Source organism: Canis lupus, chromosome 5 (genome assembly GCF_003254725.2).
Source record: "Canis lupus dingo isolate Sandy chromosome 5, ASM325472v2, whole genome shotgun sequence".
Classification (NCBI taxonomy): Eukaryota; Metazoa; Chordata; class Mammalia; order Carnivora; family Canidae; genus Canis; species Canis lupus.
The window spans coordinates 48,892,799-48,913,724 of NC_064247.1; the positions used below are offsets into that span (position 1 = coordinate 48,892,799).

Genomic DNA, 20,926 nt, shown 5'->3' on the forward strand with positions numbered 1-20,926 from the left:
TTCCAAAGCTCCACACATTAGCAGCTGGTATTATTCAATCTGAGATTTAAATTTATAATGTACTCTTGATAATGTACTCCCAATACATTTTTCACTTCTCTATCTCTTGAATGACACAAGATAAAAGATCTTTAAGGTATAAATATTTTATACAAACTTTCACTCTGTTTTTCCTCAGCCATTTTCCATTTGCAAACACTAGACATCATGCAAAAAAAAAAAAAAAAGAGGTTGAAAGAGTTTTATAGATTATGCTGGGGGGGGGGGGCTGAGAACTGCTTATCCATTCTGCTGTGGCAGCAGACACCACAGCTACCAGCCTAACGGCCCTTGCTGGCTAATCAGAATGTTCCACCCTAAATGGGGTCTGATTCAAAGTACTATTTTTCCATGGGGCAAAGAGCAGGCTGGAAGGGAACAAATTCCCAGCATCATCTACAGTGATAAACTAGGTTGGCACAGGGCACTGGTAGCGCCACTGGAACCCTCGTACTACTGAGATAGCTCATCCAGCTGGAAGGGTTAGGACACAGCCATGCAGAGAACAGAATCTCACCAGAAATCAGAAGACCTTCACGAGGCATGTGGCTTCTGAAAATTAAGTCCAGACTTCTCTTTTCACACTTGGAAAATGAAGAGGTTGACCCATCAAAAGTTTTCAAACTATTTGCACAGATTCCCCCAGGACTTTGCCACTCGAATTAGGATCAGTGTATGTTTAACACTTCAGGGGTTTATTAAAACCTAAGACAGAGTCTTAGGCCCCACTCCAGACCTACAGAATCATAATCTCCCTATAATGGGTTTCCTACATGATTCCTTGCCCTAGTGATCAAATCCAACTGAGAATTGCTTTAGGAAGAAAGGACAGATGGGCCAAGCTAACAGGGATCCAGGACCCCCACACTTTTCCACTTTTTCCACATATATGTGTATATAAATGTGTGTGTGTGTGTGTGTGTGTGTGTGTGTGTGTGTATTCAGCTTTCCCACGAATTTGGTTCTAAAGATCCCTATTTAAAGAATATCTAGGGGCACCTGGGTGGCTCAATCAGTTAGGTGTCTATTGATTTCAGCTCAAGTCATGATCTCAGGGTCATGAAACAGAGTCCAGCCATGGGCTCTGCACTGGGCATGGAGACTACTAAGGATTCTCTCTCTTCCTCTCCCTCTGTCTCTCCCCTCCGCACCCTCTCTCTCTCAAAAAAAAAAAAAAAAAAAAGAAATACAGTAAAGAAAATCTGAAACCACTGGATAAAACAATCTATAAGGTCCTTCATAACCATAGCTGTCCATGATTTTACAAATTTGCAAAATTATACTTATCATTATAAGGGCTCTTTTTTTCTTTTTTTTTTTATTATTTATTTATGATAGGCACACAGTGAGAGAGAGAGAGGCAGAGACACAGGCAGAGGGAGAAGCAGGCTCCATGCACCGGGAGCCCAACGTGGGATTCGATCCTGGGTCTCCAGGATCGCGCCCTGGGCCAAAGGCAGGCGCTGAACCGCTGCGCCACCCAGGGATCCCAGGGCTCTTTTTTTCTACATTAACTCCCTGTGGAGAGAAATCTATAATTTGTAACTAATATCCTTATATACAGAAACATAATTCGATCTTTTCCTAAAGGTATCATTAAGAACATGAGTTACACAAAAGTATTCTATCACTGTTAACACTCCCAAAAATATTATACTTAGGAATACTAATAGGATATGTGTGTGCATGCATATATAAAAAATGTGTATATGTAACCAAATGTGTATACATGCATACCTGTTTATATTTATATATGCATACACATACGTGCACTATGTATTTCTAGATATGCATACATATACACATATATGTACTATCAATATTTATTTTCAGATTGTACACATACAATATGTGTATATCTACAGAGAGAGAGGAGCTCAAGATACTAACCATCTTGACTTCATATCTACTCGACTTTGATAGTATCTCCATGACTCCTCTTACTCTTCAAACTGCCAGCTAACACCTCATTTGTTTCCACTTTCCAGTCTCAAGCACCTATCCACTATGACTTTATTCGTTGCTCTGCAATGAAAAATCAGACTTGGATAGAAGTTAGGCTTCACTGATTGTCTCTTCTGAGCATAAGATCATGCGCTTTAGTGCTTGAACTAGAGAAAATCTACTTTGGACAACTGAAGGCTGGCGGTGTTTTTCTAGTTATCAGACATTTTCTCTTATAATACAAAACCAGAAAAACAAAGCCATAGGTATATGAAGTCTGGCTGTCAATGACTTCACTAAAAAGATGTATTTTATTTTCTCAGTTCTTCTCATGTCATGCCAACCTACCCTATGCAAACAGATTGTGATAATCTTTGTAAAAGTTCCTATAAAGTCTGAAAAATGTTAGTTGATGTTGCATCATGCCAACAACCATCAGGGGAACTGAAGAGTAAAGAGGAGAATGCAAGACTGCATGTTCTGCTCAGGCTTAATCCTGTCATGGACCACGAAAGCAGTCTCAAAGCTGGGCTAAGCTAGGAAGGTGTAGGCCAGTGTAGTTATAATCTGTTCTGACTTCCAGGGAGGTGAGGTTAAACCGCCAGATGTTTATTCCTCTTTCCACATGCTCAGCAGGCACCTTTAACGAATACTCAACTCCTAATTCGTCTCTGCCAATGAGACAGGACACTCTCTAGATCACCCAAGAAGGCACTCCCATGGCTGGACCTATCAAGAGAATGCTTCAATATCTCACTGGGAGTTGGATGACACTTCATTCAGAGTGGTTCTCAAAATTCAGCATGTATCAGAATCAATCAAAGTACTTGTTAAACAACAGACTGGTGGGCCCCTCCCCCAGAATTTCTGACGTACTAGGTCTAGGAAAGGACTAGACATCCACTCGTCTTGTAAGTTTCCAAATGATGCTGAGGCCACTGGACTTGCAGCCACTTGTGGAGGCCCACTAATTCAGGTGAAGTCTTTATTTTAAAGAGGAAACAGGACAGCCTGGGTGGCTCAGCGGTTTAGCGCCACCTTCAGCCCAGGGCCTGATCCTGGAGACCTGGGATCGCATCCGTGTTGGGCTCCCTGCATGGAGCCTGCTTCTCCCTCTGCCTGTGTCTCTGCCTCTCCCTCCCTCTCTCTCTCATTTAAAAAAAAAAAAAAAAAAAAAAAGGTAGTAGTTTCCACAGTTTTAAAGAGGAGACAGCAAGGGACCAGGAGGATGGAGTGATCTGGCCAAGGCACTGAGTGGACAAGGGAAGAGAGGATTCCAGTCTCTCTCCGCTATCTCAAAGTTCAGGACACTTCCCATCACAGAACGAGACTCACACTGATCCCACCGATGAAAGGTATGCCAAGAATGTCTTTATCTATAAACAAAGATCCTCAGTGTCTTATACGTAAGCAGCCTTTTAAAATTTCATCTACATTATCTCACTGGGGTCTCATAACAGCCTAATGAGGTAGGCAGAGCAAAGATTAACGTTCCTATTTTAGAGATTAGGAAACTGAGATGCAGAGTTGTCACACAGTGGATCCAAAGCCACCAAGTTCGGCAAGTGCCTTGATGGATGGCCGCTATGTCGGGTGTGGCTTGGGGCCCCACAAGGACATCGCAGGAAGCCTGTTAGCAGGGCAGGACCTAAGGCTGGATCAAAGACCTACTGAGTGACACTCTGCAGCCCAACAGAATCCTCAGTTGATTCAAATGCGTTATGATTCTTGGTACACAGGCCTGGAAACCAGGTCAACTAATTCCAAAATCGATGCTTTCTCGCCCCTCTTTCTCTCTCTCTGAAAGTACTGCTCAGTAGCACAGTCTGACTTGTTTTCCAACATAACCTAAGTAAGAAGTTAACTCTTACCAGCTAACTCTTACCAGGTAAGAAGTTAACTCTCACCAGTTAAAGGGCACTTACAGTGTTTTGCCCTTAAAAAAATATTAAACCAGGTTAAATTACCTTGATTACCAGTCTTGGTAATTCCTCTGTAGTCATTTTCTTGACTGATGTACAGACCCCTATGAAATGAATCCTCTGAGAAGATGGAAAAAAAACGAGACAGTGATCAATGGATTCAATTAGTTACAGTATAATTCTACCAAGATGAAAAAAAGATCAAGATGCAATGTATCTACTCCAGGGTGGCTAAAATACTTTACCCAGAAAGTACACCATTTCTTTCCCACATTCTTCAACTATTAAGTTCAGAAAAGCACATAACAGCTGCTCCTAAGACACCTGGGAACATAACCACAATAAATGCAAGGCTCCTCACAACTGGAAGTATTTAAATACTGTTTTAATGATCTAGGCAAGATGACAACTGCATTTCTTCACATATAGGAAGTGTCATACAGACCACTTTCTCTAATAACAGCGAATAAACCCCTCTCGCGACATACAGTCAACCAAGAAGTAACTCAGTGGTTACCGTAAGATCACAGTTTTGAAACATGTATGCAGGTTTTTCCTTCAACTTTTCAAATCAATTCTTTCGATTGAGATTCTCTGTTGAACAGAAACCAGAATGCTGATACAGTGCACCTGTGAAAAGCTGCTTGCTTCAGCATAGCCAAATATAAATTCAAATGATTTTTCTAAAAAAAAAAAAAGTATCAATCCTAGGCATTCAAAAAAGTAAATATAAATACAAACACATATGGGTTTTGTTTTGGTTTGGTTTTGGTTTTGTTTGGTTTTTGGTAATTTCAGAGTTGCTTTGTGCAAACACATAATTAGTTAATCAGGGTAGTAAGAATCCAATCATTAAAATTAATGCTCAAGGCACACAAACAACCATGTATAATAGCTGAGTAGGTCAGCATATTAAATAACATTGCGGAACTGTAAAAATCATTATTTTAGAAAAACGCAAATCTATTAAAAGGAAGGTTTCTTCCCCAGTTTAAAAATAATGTGATGAGATAATAAAGTTGATCAAGTGATTAATAGAATCCACAATCTTAATCTTATTATTTTCAAAGATGAAAAGGCTTTTCTGCCAAGAGCCTACTGTCTCCATTTGCTTACGAACAATAAAATCTGATAGACTGTGATCTACCTACTGTCTCTGAGATAATTTGGCATGGGCACACCTTTAATTCTCCTTGTATTTCTTTATCAAGATACACAAAGCTGTTAGTGGTTTATCCCTCTGAAACCTGGGGATTCATGTAAATAACTTTTAACAGTGGGATCACACATAACAATTTACAGAGCACTGTGGCATAATGCAATTCAGAGTTGTTCTTGATTTAAAATGTTTAAAGTCCAACCACAGTGTCAGTCTGCCCAGAGAAATCTCTTATAAAAGTTTTCACACTCTGTTGGGTTAAGAGACAGTGGGTATTAATCCTATGGCTTCTACGCCAAACTTCCTTTTTGTGGTCAGCAGAGAAGCTATGTGGTTGGTCTGAAGGAGTCCAAAGTCTTTTTTCTGTGTTAAAACAAGGGAAAGTGGGCCGGTTACAGAGTAAAAGAAAAACCACAGCCAGCTCACTCTGCTGTAGCTTTTCCCTTAAATGTGGCCTAGAGCTATTCTGCTTTCCAAAAAAAGGTTTAATTTAAACCATACACAGTGCTGCAGGCTGCCACGTTTCCAAACTCAACATTCCTTTCTAATCTGTGCACTTCAGAACCAACATACTCTGTTTCCAATGGTACTCAGATGAGCTTTAATAAATAAAATATCACTGCCCATCCATCACTTAATTTGATAATAATATGCCTTTTTTCTCCCCTCCTCTATTGACATTACTCTAAGTGCTTATTCAAGTGTGTTGAACTGTTGTAAACATCACCTCTAAAAAATCAGTTCTGTTCTCTTCTGGGGAGAGAGGAAGGAAAGTGGGGGGAACTCCAAAGTGAGGGAACTTGAGTGTTAGCAAGTGGTCCAGGGCTCAAGAAAACTATCGCGCTGGGAAAAGGTTATAGGTGCCCCAAATAACGTATTATTGTTCTGTTAAAAAATCAAAACTTTGTTTATTCCTTAGATGTGAAGCTGGACTCCGCGCTGTTATTCAAAATGTCACTGGGAAAGGCCACAGTCACACCAGCTCACAGCTACAAAACAGCCACATGACCAGTACGGGTCTCTTTGGTCGTCGGCGTGGCTGGTGCTGATCATCACGCTGGCCAGAGCAAGCAGAATGAATACTCCACAGTTGGGGCGCTTTACGTCTTTGCCTCGGTGTATTCACTTGTATGTTCATTAAGAACTCCAACCACAGCGGGAAGTCCGGCACACGGTTTTCTATGAGCCACCATGCTCTATTATACATGACACTTGTCAATTAAAGAGGAAACCCTTTTAAAGCAAACAGGAGTTAAGCTGGTACTTTCTTCAACATCTGATTTACCGCTGCTGTTATCGCCCAAAAGGAAGTTTGTTTTAGAACAATGATAGCAGTAGTAATCCTCCTATTTCAGTAGTGAGGGATTTAAGCACGTTCAGGGCACTGGGGACCAGTCAAAAGGTTTCTTTCAACAGAACTATGTATTTTCAGTAGGAAAAGGAAGGTCTTACTGATGGGACAACTGCCAAGAGTGGACAATTTTTCAGCCTAACAGTTTAGAGAGTATCATTTTAAACTACCTGGTATAATACAAATGTGGCACAATAGATCAATGCAATGAATTCTCTATAGTCAGTAAAATGCTCTCCCAAATAATGGAATCCATTAATAATGATTCCTGCCCCCGTGCCTTTGCCACAAAAGTAATGCCCAATGCGACATCTCAATAGTCTCTAATAAATACCTACAAGTCCCACAATAAGAACCTAATCACAACATGGCAAATAAGTGCAGATTCCAGTGAGGGTGCAAATTAAAAAGCCATTATGTTCAAAACTTATTTTACCTTGTAAAATACACTTTCCTGATCTGTGAAATGGGACTTAGGGGACATGATCTCGTAGGTCCCTTCCAGCAATATGAGTCCATGAGGGCTTAAAGTTTTCTCCAGGGTTTTAATTCTTAATGCACCCACTTTAGGATTCCTACCAGCACACCAATAATAATTAATGCTAATCATGGGCCATGAAACTTTTGCAATGAAACTTTAATTTGAACTGATCTGGAGGGAAAAGAAAATGCAGGAAAGAAGATTTCAGCTTTAGATTTTTAAAGTCAAACATTACTTGCTTCCTGAAAAACCTGAAAGCAACACATATGGACTGCTGAAACATACAATTTCCTAGAAATGCAGGTAAGTGACCCAGCATATATGGACACTCATAAGAAAGCAAACCTTTAGTATGTCTTTAAACTCTTAAAAAGAAAACTGCAGGGACACCTGTGTGGCTCAGTCTGGTAAGCATCCAACTCTTGGTTTCAGCTCAGGTCGTGATCTCACGGTCATGGGATCGAGCCCTGCACTGAGCCCGGGTCAGGCTCAGCATTCAGTGGGGAGTCGGCTTGGGATTCTCCCTCTCCCCCCCAACCCCCCGCCGCTTACTTGCTTGTATTATCTCTCTCTCAAAAATAGATAAATCTTAAAAAAGAAAACCTTAAAGCTCAGAACTATATTTCAACTATGTCCTAGCTAATAATAATTAATATGCATTGTTTACTCTATGACCAACATGATAACCCCTTTGTGTGAGTTGCCCGCCTTTATTCCTTACAACATGCTATGAGTATCCCCAGGTTACAAATGTGGAAACTGAGGCTTATAGAGAGTTAAATAACCTCTTCAAGAGGTGAGAAATGGTAAGGAACCAAAACAGAACTAAACCCAAATTAGTGGAACCCCAGAGCCTAAGCTCCTAGCCACAAAGTAGGCACCACTGCTTATTACACTATATCCATGTGATAATGTGGGGAAACAGGGCTGCTCTCTTCAAACACACTTTACTTCTGTGTGATGCTGACTACTTCAAGCCCCAAAGGTCAGGTCTTGGATTGGTTTCCATACAGACTATTTCTACGCTACAGATCTCTAATTTGCTCTATTTAAATGGATGCCTTTAATTCCTCAATCCATAAGAGTAAGCAACAGCCTGAGTTGAAATGGAAAGATTCGGGACGCCTAGGTGGCTCAGCAGTTGAGCATCTGCCTTTGGCTCAGGGCGTGATCCTGGGACTTCGGGTTCGAGTCCCTGTGGGGAGCCTGCTTCTCCCTCTGCCTGTGTCTCTGCTTCTCTCTCTCTCTCTGTGCCGCTCATGAATAAATAAATAAATCTTAAAAAAAAAAAAGAGAGAGAGAGAGAGAGAGAGAGAAATGGAAAGATTCTCCTTAGCTTGGGAGTCAAGTATCCAATGGTCTCCCACTCTTTTGGTTTTTTTTCTCCCACTCTTTTTTAACCAACTACTGAAATGCCCTGGACGGAAGGGAGAACAGGTAACCAAGGTGTGCAGGTCAACGTGTATCAGGAAGCTCTCCTCCTCTTATCAAGCATAAAAGCCAGCTTTTAGAGAGACTGCCTTCCCTAAGCCGGCCATAAGGCGAACTTTGAAAGACCAGGACCATGCATGTAGACAAACAACTGACTTGGGGCTCTGAGGACAAGAGTAGCCCAGCGACTCCTAAAAGAACAAACGAGGCACTCACCTAGAACATGTCTAAAAAGGTAGGACGATCTAGGACCTATTTTTAGTGTGTCAAAAGCTCACATAGAAACCATACACTTAACTCACGAAACAGCTGCACAAGCTTGCTAAAACCTCAACCAACTCATTACACAAAAACGACTCCATGCTCTCACTGCTGATGTCTTATTTGTATCTGCGGGCTCAGTTTCAGATGTCTGTTTGCTTTAAAAATAGGAAAACAAATTAATTATTAACCAGCACAGTTTGTCTAGAAGACACAACTTTTCAAAACAGGGAATCAAAAATAATAGTTGAGGTTCCCGGTGGTAGAAAGAACTGGAAGTCAGAGAATTAAAATCACAGTCAAAGGCAGCCCCGGCTCACCTGAATCTCACACTTAGATCCTTTACGATAACAACAAAGCAAAAGATCACACCATAAAGGTTTAACTACAAGGAATCATAAACACTTCCCGACCATGCAGGCAGATGTTTAAAGCAGGCTGCTAATACATCCTAATATAACAGGGAATGGTGGTGGGGATTAGGGCAAACTAGAAAGCCCAGATTCCATCTCAAGGTGTTCAGATTCGAATGTTTGAAAACACTCTGTGGGCAGATTCCAACTCACAGAGCACCACTTTACCAGCCCTGAACTCCACACACCCATTTCAGCCATCAGGAAACTTGTTTTCAGAGAAGTAAGTGACTTGCTTAAATGTATCGACTATGGTTGTTCCTCATCTTAAAGTAGTACAGAAAGACTGGAAAGAATGTTTCCTGATGCCCATTCTTGGGTACATTTACCGAGCAAACCCAGCACTTAACACTGGGCTATCCTCTCTGGAAAAGCCAGGGCCTGAAAAGACAAATGATTTAAGATGCCTGCCCTCATTGTCCTTAGAGTAGGAGACACAGACCAGGAAACAAACATTACCATACAGCATGAACATTTCAATGATTCTCTGTTCTCATAACTGCAATGAAAGTACAGAGGAGGTGACCAGAAGCCACGTGAGGGGACACGGTCCTCAAATTTTAGCATCCAATCTTTGCAGGCATGTACTACTGTGTGATAATGTTTCTGGGCTTTAAATCTTTAGAGAAATATATTCTACAAAAAGAGAAGAAAAAAAAAGGTCTCAGATCATGACACCCTCGGAAAGTCTTACCCTAAGAAAACTTTAATGGCCCAGTTATAAATCTTCCAAAATGAGAATTTGTAATAGAAATACTGACAGACCTTTAATTATGGCAGCACTATGGGGCTTTGTATAATAAAGCCCACATATTTTCAGCTTAGATCATTATTTATAGGATGCCTTGAAAAGGATTTTATTTGTGAGTGCCTGCCTGAATCAATGAGGTGAAGTTTTACACAAGAAAAGGAAGTGCAAAGTACACTGTGTAAAAAAGCAGGGATTTACCTCCTGGGGTTCAGGAGGCCCAGGGACCAGGGGCTTCAGGCAGTGAATGATGATTTTGACTCCTCCAGTTTGTATAAAAGGTTGAAGTTCAGTCTGGCGCAGTGCGGCATTCCACAAGACCTGCTGCCTCTTTGAGCAGGCGATTAATCTCATGATCGATAGACCATATGATTAGGCACTAATAGCTGATAGGAGGAGAGAATAAACAACCATAAATTTGCTTTGTACCGAGTAATCCAAGTGTAAGCGGGGTCATTTAATGGCCACATTGGGTCATGTTACCTAAGGGGCCATATGGAATAAAAATGGAAGATACATATATATATTTTTTAAGATCTTCAAGTATTATCTCAGGGTTATTGGGCCAGGGTGGGGCTTATGTGAGCAACACCTATTCGTTTAGTATTCTTTGGTGACAGATCCAAAGGTTTCCATGTTCTGAGCGTGGAGAGCTGACTGCAGAGAGAATAATGGAAAAGTCCCATTGTTGAAATAATTCCTCTATAAGCACCGTCGTCAATCACCCTCAGTATAACATGAGTGGCCCTGGGTGGTCTATCTCATCAGTCCATGAAACCCGGGATTCTGTGCCTACAGGACAAACGCAGGGGAAGCAGGGCTCAGCATCCAAGATTGGACTGTGCGTCTCTCAATCAAAGCAGTTGCTGGACTGGTTAATTTCGCCTTTGCATGCAGATCACCACTCTGAGTTCCAAGCCTGGTTCTCAGGGTGTCATGAACTTCCTGTATTGGGAATGGTTACGCGACATAAAAGCTGGGATCCAGAAGGTCATAAATCTCATTCTTTCTTTTCTCCTTTTCCCTGGCTTCTTCCCTAAGACTCTGACCTCCTCCATCAGCCCCTTGAAAGAAAGAAATCAATCACCCCCAGACTAAAATGAAAACCTGAGCCTTCCTTAGCCATTGGATGGTTTCCCCTTGTCTGTGACAAAATTCAAGAAAATCTAAAAAATGTCAATTCCCTCTTACATGTATCCTTCTCTCCACCCCAACCCGAGCCCTGGGAAGCAAAGAGTCCTTAAGCTCTTGCTATCAATGACCATGAAAAAGAAAAGGAAGACACTTTGTTAGCCTAAAAGGAATGTGCCAGAGAAAGTAATTGTTGGATAAAAAAAAAGAACATCAACTGGGCCTGCACTTCGTTCTCAGCCCCTCAGCAAACTGCACAAATCTCTTTTCTTTGAAAACTATCTGGGAAACAAACCCCTCCAAATCACCCTCTCCACTTCTGAACTGTTCCTCCCAGCCCCCGTCCTCTCCATCACTCCCCCCTCCCTGGTCCTACTAATATGGCCTTTGTTAGTTCCAAGCCTTTGGGGAACAACCGTTCACCACCATTCCTTCTAGTCTAATTGTTCAATACTGCTGATAGCTCTTGAACCAACAGAAGAGTATTCGATCGGCTGTTTTGAGAAGAAAGCAGGAGCTTCAGACACCCTGGGGTTTGTTGGGGGAATTTTTGTTGTTGTTCCCAGAAAGCTGGGAAATCCTTGCCCCATTCAAATACAAGCATTTTCAATGCCCCCAAAGAAGTCCAGTGTTAGAAGCAGTTGCTACAGCCACCCCACATGAGAATTTTTCAATTTACACTGAAAATCCCTTCTTAGTTTACATTTATTCAGAGTTTCTACTCACAGACTTTCTGAGCTGGAAGACTTTGGGGCCACGTACATTTGTACCATAAAGGGATGCCCCCAAATGTTAAATCACAAGGGATACTCCAAGATCCAGCCATTTCTCTGCTGACACTTTTTGAAACAATAAAACCACCCCAGCCAGGGCCACCCATACTAACTCCCAGTCAGGAAGAAGGACTTGCCTGGGAAGGAAACAAACCAGAGGGCAAGGATAATTGTCTGCTCTGATACGCTCCCAGGGGGAGGTGTAGAGCACAGTGATAGAAGGGGACTTGGCAGAGAACCTGGAGCGAAGCAGAGCCTTGACCCCTGGGAACACGGGTCAGCACTCCTTCCTCTACACCACCCTGCCTCCTAACATGTGTATTTTTTAAAGTTCTTCCTTAGTAACTACTATCAATTTCTAGCCATCTCTGAAACACCTAGAACATAAAGAAGACACTCAGTTCCCTTCTTAAACTGATGTGAATTCTCCCTGAGGGAGAGGGGACAAGGGGGGTTAAAAACACCTCCTTTGAGGACATAAAGAGTCTGCTTAGATCTAATTCAGCAGTCCTGCGCTGATCTTGGTGGTTACCTGTGACCATGTCCTGATGGAAACCATGGACGGCCTATATCCAATCTGGTTCCTAGGAGTAATAGTAGTCACCTAATACCTCCCATTTACTGAGCATCAGATATAAACGGGGACACTTGCAAAACAAAATCGCTTCCAACTATTAAACAATCCTGAATTAATACCGTCCTCTCATTTCACAAATGAAAATAAATTTTAAAAAAACAACCAAAAAACCTCACAAAAAACAGAGATGAAGGAACTCAGAGAGGCTGAACAATTTGCCCATAGTCACACAGCCTGTCAGCGGCAGAGATAAGGTTTAAATCACAGCTATCCGTCACAAAGGCTGATTTTTTTTTTTTCAAAAGATGATGCTATTTTCCACACTGGTTAAGAATTTAAGGGTGAGATTGCCCTAGAGTTGTCAGGAATTAGTTGATGCTGGTACTAATAGCTGGCCTTTCTGGTTAACATTTTTCCAAGCATGAAAGCAATATAGTCTTACACCATTCCCATGGATACCAGAATCTCATATCACTAAAGCAATCAGAAACAAGATGAGTCAGTCTCAGCAAAAGCACTAAGTATAGATTGAGGCTAGGGCTATGTGGGCAAAAAGGAGTGAAGTGAAAGAGACTATCTGAAATTTTTTAAAATTTATTATAAAGCTACCACCACCATCCCCTTGGGAAAAAAAATCCACAGGAAAGAGGCAAAACAAAAAAACAAACAAATGAAAAACTTGATTCATTTATTCTTTTGTCCTTGGGAAATGTTGGCTGAGCACCTACTATGCACCAAACTTTCCTATCCTTAATTAGAAAGGAAATGGTTCAAATTCCCAACATTTATTTGCCTTTGGACTCTTTGGTATCAGGCATACTAAAGATAATTCATCAATCATTCTCCTTCATCATCCCATTTTACCCTGTGATGCTCTGCAAACGCAAGAGAATCTGCTGCTCAACTTGACTATTTCTGTTCCTGTTACTATAGAGCCATGTTTTGCCCATTTCTAAATGTAAAGTACTAATAGAGTTTGAGAGATGTAATCCAAATGATTCAAGCATGTGACGATGATCCACATTCTCCTGAAAAGAAAAATCAGAGACATAGATTTTGACAGTTCTACTAGTCAGTAGCTTCCTGCTGTTATCCAAAGGTTCACAGAAATATTGCAAGACGAGCCAGGCCTTTAACCAGATACTAACAATGATGCCTCCTGAAAGTCTTCTAGAAGGCACTAAATTGTAAAGAATCAGCAGGAATTGGTCAAAGGGGATGGAGTTGTGGCTGGTGGGGAGGGGATGGTCTGAGGCAGAGAAAATGAAAAGTAAAGAGATCCAAAAGCAAGAAAGAATGTGGAACATTTAAGAAGCTACAAAGAGTATATTCCGGCTAGCAGGTAAAAGAAGGCTTGAGAGGTCAGCAGGGGCCAGTATTTTTAAGTGACCTTCTGATAGTGATCATTCATTATAGTTGCTAATGAGCACCCACTATGTATCGGGCATGATGCTTGACCTCAGAGATACTGAGATGGGTTAGCAACGTCTCAGGATACCTCTTACCACCACTCAACGATGAGCTGTACCTTACACAGCTGGTTGATGTTCAACATGAAATGTAAACTGGAACACAAGAAAATACCCCTTGCTTTTCCTAATCCACCTACTAAATTAAACTATCCACACCTGCAGGGGAAGGACTCACTTGCATTGGTTTACAATGAACATTAGCCAACCCCCTAGGATAACATTGGACTTTTGCCCACTCATCAATATTAATTGCAACATATATAGATGCACCCTGTGTTCTCCCATTTCTCCAATTTCAGCCCTCACACCAAGGTAGGTTCTTAATCCAACTGAAGTTTCAGGGCACACACTTCGGTGCAGCTGGGACCATAAAAATTCACATGGTATCATTAAGCACCACTAGGTGAAAAAAAGCAAATGAAAATTACATGCTTTCCAACCAACACAGAAAGCCCAAGGTCTACTTACAAAGAAAAAAAATCAGCCTGAATGCTATAAAAGAAGGCAAAATGATTTTCCACCAGCAACCATGCAGGACTCACAGATTTTTCCACATAATAAGATTCTACTTTTAAAAATTGAAATAAAATAAAATATCTCAATTACTAGAGACCTGACTCCATTAGAGTAACCCTAAAAATTTTTAGGCCACAGAATCCGTTATTTGGTGGTAGAGATTAATTTTAGTATTCGGTCATTCACCTTGATTTACATCATTATTTCCGAATATTAGGAATCTACCTGGATTATGGTAGATTCATGGTGACACTAAGGAAAGAAGAGTGTATAGCTTCAGGACCAGTCACTTGAAAAGAACCATCTGTAAGATTCACTAACTCACTGGCCAGTCAGGTGTCCTAACCACATGAGATACATTGATGCAAGCCACGTGATACCTGTGCTTTCTGAACCCACCTGGCCACAGTCCACTCTCAACTTCTAGTAAATATCTTATCAAGTGAAATTCAGTGAAACTCTCCTAACACATTTTTTCAAAAATGTATGAGAGAAAAGAATCCTTTCATTGCTACAGAAACTTTTCCCAAAGATCTCCTAGCATCCAGCAGAAGCAGTCCCTTCCTATAAAGAGCACGCTAATTAGGAGAAGAGGAGGAGACGTAGGGGCAGTGGGTGGCAAGTAAGTCCACACAACTACAGAGCAAAGGTGCTGTCCTGTAGTCACACAGTGCCACAGAATCACAAATGAGAAACACCTTGCAAGCCCAAGGTAACCCAGGAAATCTTTCTGGGGGCAGGATTTTTGAACTCAGTCTTGTAAAAGAAACAGGAATAATGAAGGAGGTTTCAAATAGTTATGCATGTGTATTATTGACTCTGTGAAGTTAGCAATATTTGCATTTTAGAGTGTGCTCTGCTGGCTTGGGTTTTATAGAATGGAAGAAACTACTTTAAAAATCCTGCCTATCAGCCATTGAGGGCACTGGAATCTCTGGCAGAGTGGGGGTCAGCTGAATAATGACCCCCCTCACACCTAACCACCCATTCAAGATGTGTTATGTCCTAATTCCTGATCTGTAAACATAGTAAAAGGGATTTTTGCAGATGTTATCAAGTTAAGGATCTTGAAGTGGGGAGATTATGCTGCAGCATCCAGGTAGGCCCAATGATGTGATCGCAAGGTTACTTATAAGAGAGAGGCAGGAGAGGATCAAAAACCCAGGAGAAGGAGGCAGAGAGACCAAAGAGTGGCCAAACCAGCCTCTGGAAGCTGAACGAGGCAAGGAACAGGGGTCTTCCCTGGAGCTTCTAGAAGGAACCAGCCCTGCTGACACCAGCCTGGTTTTTAGACCTCTTACCTGCAGAACTGTAAGAAACTAAATTTGTGTCATTTTAAACCACTAAGTTAATGGTAGCTTGTTACAGCAGCAATAGGAAACTAAAACACGGGGCTTACAGTGATACAGAGAGCTAAGTTAAATCGGAACTTACTTGACCTCACAAATCCAGGATCCCAGGATACACCACAGCAGAGAAACAATGTCAGTGGTCATTACTAAAGGAGTCAAACTTCACACATAAAACCTAAAACAGGCAGTTGCTTCTATGACTAAAACTGAACAAACAGCTAGTGTCCAGGGAATTAATATTTGAGTGCCTCTGCCATGCCACCACAGGCTCAGCTTCCGGGCAGGACTCTCCATACAGAGACACCTAAACACACATGTGCAAGAGGAAGTAACTGGAGAGCAAGTGTTTTTGTCTCATTGGTTCCCCAGCACCCAGAACAATGCTTGGCACACAATAGTTGCTCAATAATATTTAGTGAACTAATGAAAGTCTGGAGATAAAAAATAATCTATTTGTGAGTAACAAGTAAGTCTCTGGTGGATAATATTTCTTCTGAAAGGTTATCTGATTGGCAGACTCTGCAGATTTTGAGAAAACAGTCTCCTCATAATTGTACTTCTGGTTTTAGCCATACGATGTGACATGTAATAAAAATGGCAAAACAAAAATTCAGAAAGTCAGTGAAACCAGGTTATGTGGCAGTATGTTAGATTCGTGTTCTTACTGTACTTGAGGGAAGCATTAATTTCCTTGAGAGTTTTTCTCCTTGGTTTAGTGCTGAAATGGCATAAAAGAGGCAGAGGTTTGATTCTCTTAGAGTTACTAGTAATGCCACCAGCATTTCAAGAATATCTACAAGCAGATATGGAAGACCCTTAATTAAATAAAATTTTATAGTAATTTGAATTATCCCAAAGTTAAAGGCTAGAGGAAAAGGCGACATCACTTACACAGGTGAGGATTAAGTACCAGCAGGAGCTAAACTGAGGCAGGTCAACACACATTTCCAAAGGGGCCTAGTGTGTTGGGTATGCTCTGACACTGGGTCTCATTATTCTGGTTTCTTTTGCTGAAGGTGGACACAGGGTAAGAATTAAATAGCTGCAGGTCTTCAGCTAAGGCTGACACAAAGGAAAATAAATATCCATCCATATTCTAAAGAATGTTCCCTGAGCACCGACCCTGTGCCGAGCCCAGTACTAGATGCTAGAGATAGAAACACAGTGATAATTAGTTATTGAGCATTTTTTTGCACCAAGCAGCTGCACTAAGTGTGAAAAATGGTTCCCTTACTAATATCCTTATTTTCAGGAGAAAATCAAGGCTTAGACTTCTCATAATTCTCTCAAGTTTATGTGGCTAGTGCTTGGCAAAATAAGAATCTGAATCCATGTCCATGTGACTTTAGGGTCCATATCCTTGTGTATAAATGTCCTAGAACCTCTACCCAATAAGGGCCCATCACTAATGCCATCATGAACTCAGACCCCAATACACACACACACAAAGAGTTGGGAGAGATTTGGCAACAAAATTTTCTACAGAGCTACCTGCCACAAGAACAAAAAATGTTGTTTTAAGCCTTCCAGAACAGTGGTTTTTAAACTGTAGCATACACCAGCATCACCTAGAGGGCTTGCTTAAAAACAGATTCCTAGGGGCAACCAGGGTGGCTCAGTGGTTTAGCGCCGCCTTCAGTCCAAAGAGTGATCTTGGAGACCTGGAATCGAGTCCCACGTCAGGCTCCCTGGGTGGAGCCTGCTTCTCCCTCTGCCTATGTCTCTGCCTCTCTCTCTGTGTGTCTCTCTCTCTGTCTCTCTCTCTCATGAATAAATAAATAAATAAAATCTTAAAAAAAAAAAAAGATTCCTGGGCTTCGATCCTCAAGTTGCTTTTTTCCTTTTAAAGATTTTATTGGGCAGCCTGGGTGGCTCAGCGGTTTAGCGCCATCCTCAGTCCAGGGCCTGACCCTGGAGACCAGGGATCGAGTCCCACGTCAGGCTCCCTTCATGGAGCCTGCTTCTCCCTCTGCCTGTGTCTCTGCCTCTGTGTGTGTGTGTGTTTCATGAATAAATAAATAAAATCTTTAAAAAATAATAAGGATTTTATTTATTCACAAGAGACTTAGAGAGAGGCAGAGACATAGGCAGAGGGAGGAGAAGCAGGCTCCCTGCAGGGAGGCCCGATGTGGGACTCCAGGATCATGCCCTGAGCTGAAAGCAGACGCTTAACTGCTAAGCCACCCAGGCGTCCCTGATCTCCCGGTTTCTGAAATGCGGACCAAGGATTCGTGTTTCTAACCAGTCTCCACGTGAGACTGCTGCTGCTGCTCTGAGGACCACAGTTTGAGAACCACTGATGTATAAATCTGTAATATAACCTAAGTGGAATGATTCTTTTTTGTTTGCAGTCTCTAGAAGAATACCTAGCACATATTAGGTATTCAGAAAATATTTACTGAGTGAATGAATCTACTGTGTACTTGAAAAACAGATAACCAACTTTATTAAAATTGTGTGCAAGTTAAATATAAACAGGTTCTGACTGGGACTTGGGAGATTATTTCATGATTAAGGGTATGAGCACCTTCATGAATGTTGTGATCTATCCTTTGGCCATTGAGAAGCATGGTTTCAATGTAGGGGTACCGTTACCACAACCTCTCTCAATCATGATGATGTGTGTGACCTATTGGAAAGAACACAGAATCAGTGTTGGTTCTATACTCACTAAGCACAGATTCCACACAGCTTATTCTATATAGCTGAATATCCCAAGGCATATTCCTAACCTTGGAAAGTTTTTAAAAAAATCTTTTATAAAATGGGTTCTTGGAAAGATCAAAGACAACAAAGATGAAGTTTTCAGATAGGAGTAAGAATTCACACAGTAAGAAATCTTCAACAGCAGCTACAATTACCTTAATCACAAATATACCTCTGTCAGGGTCATCACAGAGATCTTGATCTTCAGGAAATAGTTGTTCATTCCAATTTAGCAAATACTTACCAAGCATGCCATTCATTCTGTGGGGCATGTTTGATTTTCAGATGCCACACTAAGTAATGGGTTAAAGAAAAAAAAAGAGTCCCTTCCTAGATTTCTCACCATCCAAAGGGCTCATTCTAAAAACCCCAGGAGGAAAGACCCAAAGGAGCTCTCTGGAAGAGCGCAGAGGCAAGAATCAACAGGAGTTATGTAAAGAGGTAAAGCCAGGTGTTTCTCCTCTCTGAGGAGGCATGAAGAAGGTTGAGTCAACAACCCTACTTGCTCTTAGGGCAAACAGTCACCACACAGGCAGTTCTCCTGGCAGGTGTGAATGTATCAGAAGAGAGGCTGCACTGTCAGTAGCAACAGCTGGAAGGTTCTGTCCCAGGTGCTCTCTTAAGCTCTTGGCACAGGGGCAGACACCTTCTCTAAGCCCCAAGACTCTCCCTCTGCGTCTCCCAGTCTCCCTACCTGAAACACGAGGGGCAACACAAAATGTCCCTCCCTTGAGTGAAAGTTAGTGTGCACTCTGTATATTTGCATCAAGTTCTACTGTGCAGAAAACTAAAATGACAATTAAGGGAACTGGAGAGCGGAAAGTAACCTTTACAGTTTTGTATTCCTGTGTTCATTCATAATGTAAAAGACTTAGAAAGGTACCCATTTGGACTCTTGGGAACAGGAAAATCCCAAAACCATAGTTTACTATTTTCAAAGGAGTTTCAATATGGGCAGAAATCAAGAATACTGTTCTTCAGGCTAAGTTTATATCCTGAAATATGCTTCTTGTAAGAAATAATTTAAAAATGTGGAATCTAAAATTAAGCAAAAATAACATACAGTATGTTCAGCTTTGAAATTTGCCGGGACTCAGCCAAGTTTACCATAAACAGAAGGCAGAATTGTCTATTTTTAACTTTACAGCCCTTGGGTGATTAAAATTTTGAGCCATAATAAACAACTTTTTTCATCTTTGCAACATAATTTCTCATTTGAAATTGCAGTCTTTTTAGTTGTTTAGGAGATATGGATTGAGCACTTCGTGTTTTTAAATTCTTTCTTAAACGGAAATTTCTTGCAGAGACTAAATGCATTCATTAGCATGCCAAAAGCACAGATTTGAAAGGAAAGAAAGAAAGAAAGAAAGAAAGAAAGAAAGAAAGAAAGAAAGAAAGAAAGAAAGAAAGAAAGGAAGGAAGGAACCTCACCAAGGCCCAAAATTAAATTGCCTTCTCTTCTTCTGTTTCAACTGTTGAACAATAAGCACCTTTGGCCAGTTGCATTTTAGCAGCAGAACACAGCAACAGATCCCACCATTCTGCCTATGTAAGTGGAATCACTACAAACACCTCACCATCACCCAGCAGATTATTTGGCAATTTGGCATGTCTGCAGATCTATTATGTCAGCAGAAAGTATCTTCCCACCAGGAAAGACAGTTGCATATGCAATAAACCAATAGCCTTTGACACACCAGTTAATTACATCAGTTAACTACTATCTCCTGTGCATGATCATAGTGTTAATGAAACTATTTTGGTGTGGAAATGAAACAGGTCAGGACAAGCAGATCAGGAAACAGAAGGGACTTAGGGTCATATAGGATGATAATGTGCTGAGTCACACAGAACTTAACCTTGGCCCCCAAAAAGGATATTAAGTTATTCCCTCTGCTGTGAGTAATGCTAGTATTCTTTTCCTTTGGCATCAGTTAGTGTTAAATAGCTCAAAACTCTCTAGAAATTATCAAGTTTAACTATTTTGCCTCCCCATCAAGAGCTATTAGCATTTGAGTTTTTGGAGACCAATAGAAATCCAGTCCAGAGGTGCTGACTATGAGTGCAATGGTTTAGTTGTGGTGGTTTTTTGTTTTTTTGTTTTGTTTTTTTTTTTTGCCCTGAGTGAAAGGGATGAGTGAAAGATAATGCCCGATTTCTGGTTTGGATGACAGGGTGAAGAATGGTGACAGCCACTCATTTTGAAACACAGGAAGATGAGCAGATTGTTGGAAAAATGGGTCAGGCAGTGCAAGATGTTAACTCAGGTTTTCGTCTCTGTTTTTTTTTTCATGTCAAGTGTGGGTTTGAGGCTCCAGAGAAAGACCCAACTCCTACTTTGGTCTTCTAGAACAAAAGAGAATATCCCACCAGACATTAAATATGTTAGCTTGTTCTTAGGGTCATTCTAAAGAATCCCTCCTTCTCCAGACATGCTATGCTTTCCTCGACTGCCCCTCCTAAGATATGACTTCCTGATCCATTAGCATCTGGGTCTCCATTTTGTTGGCATTCCTTTTAGCATTTGTACCAAAACTGGGCAAAAATATTCCAGCTGTGGTCAGACCACAGCCCAACACAGCCTTAGCTTTTTAAACGGCAATGTCACACTGCTGGCCCCTATTACTCTTGTGGTCAACTTACACTCTTG

At 41.2% G+C, this 20,926-nt stretch overlaps 1 protein-coding gene across 16 annotated transcripts in view; it reads right to left on the bottom strand.

The window, feature by feature from the left end:
- NFIA (nuclear factor I A) overlaps nucleotides 1–20,926 on the bottom strand; it is a 373,774-nt gene that overhangs the window by 293,414 nt on the left and 59,434 nt on the right. The window lies entirely within an intron of this gene.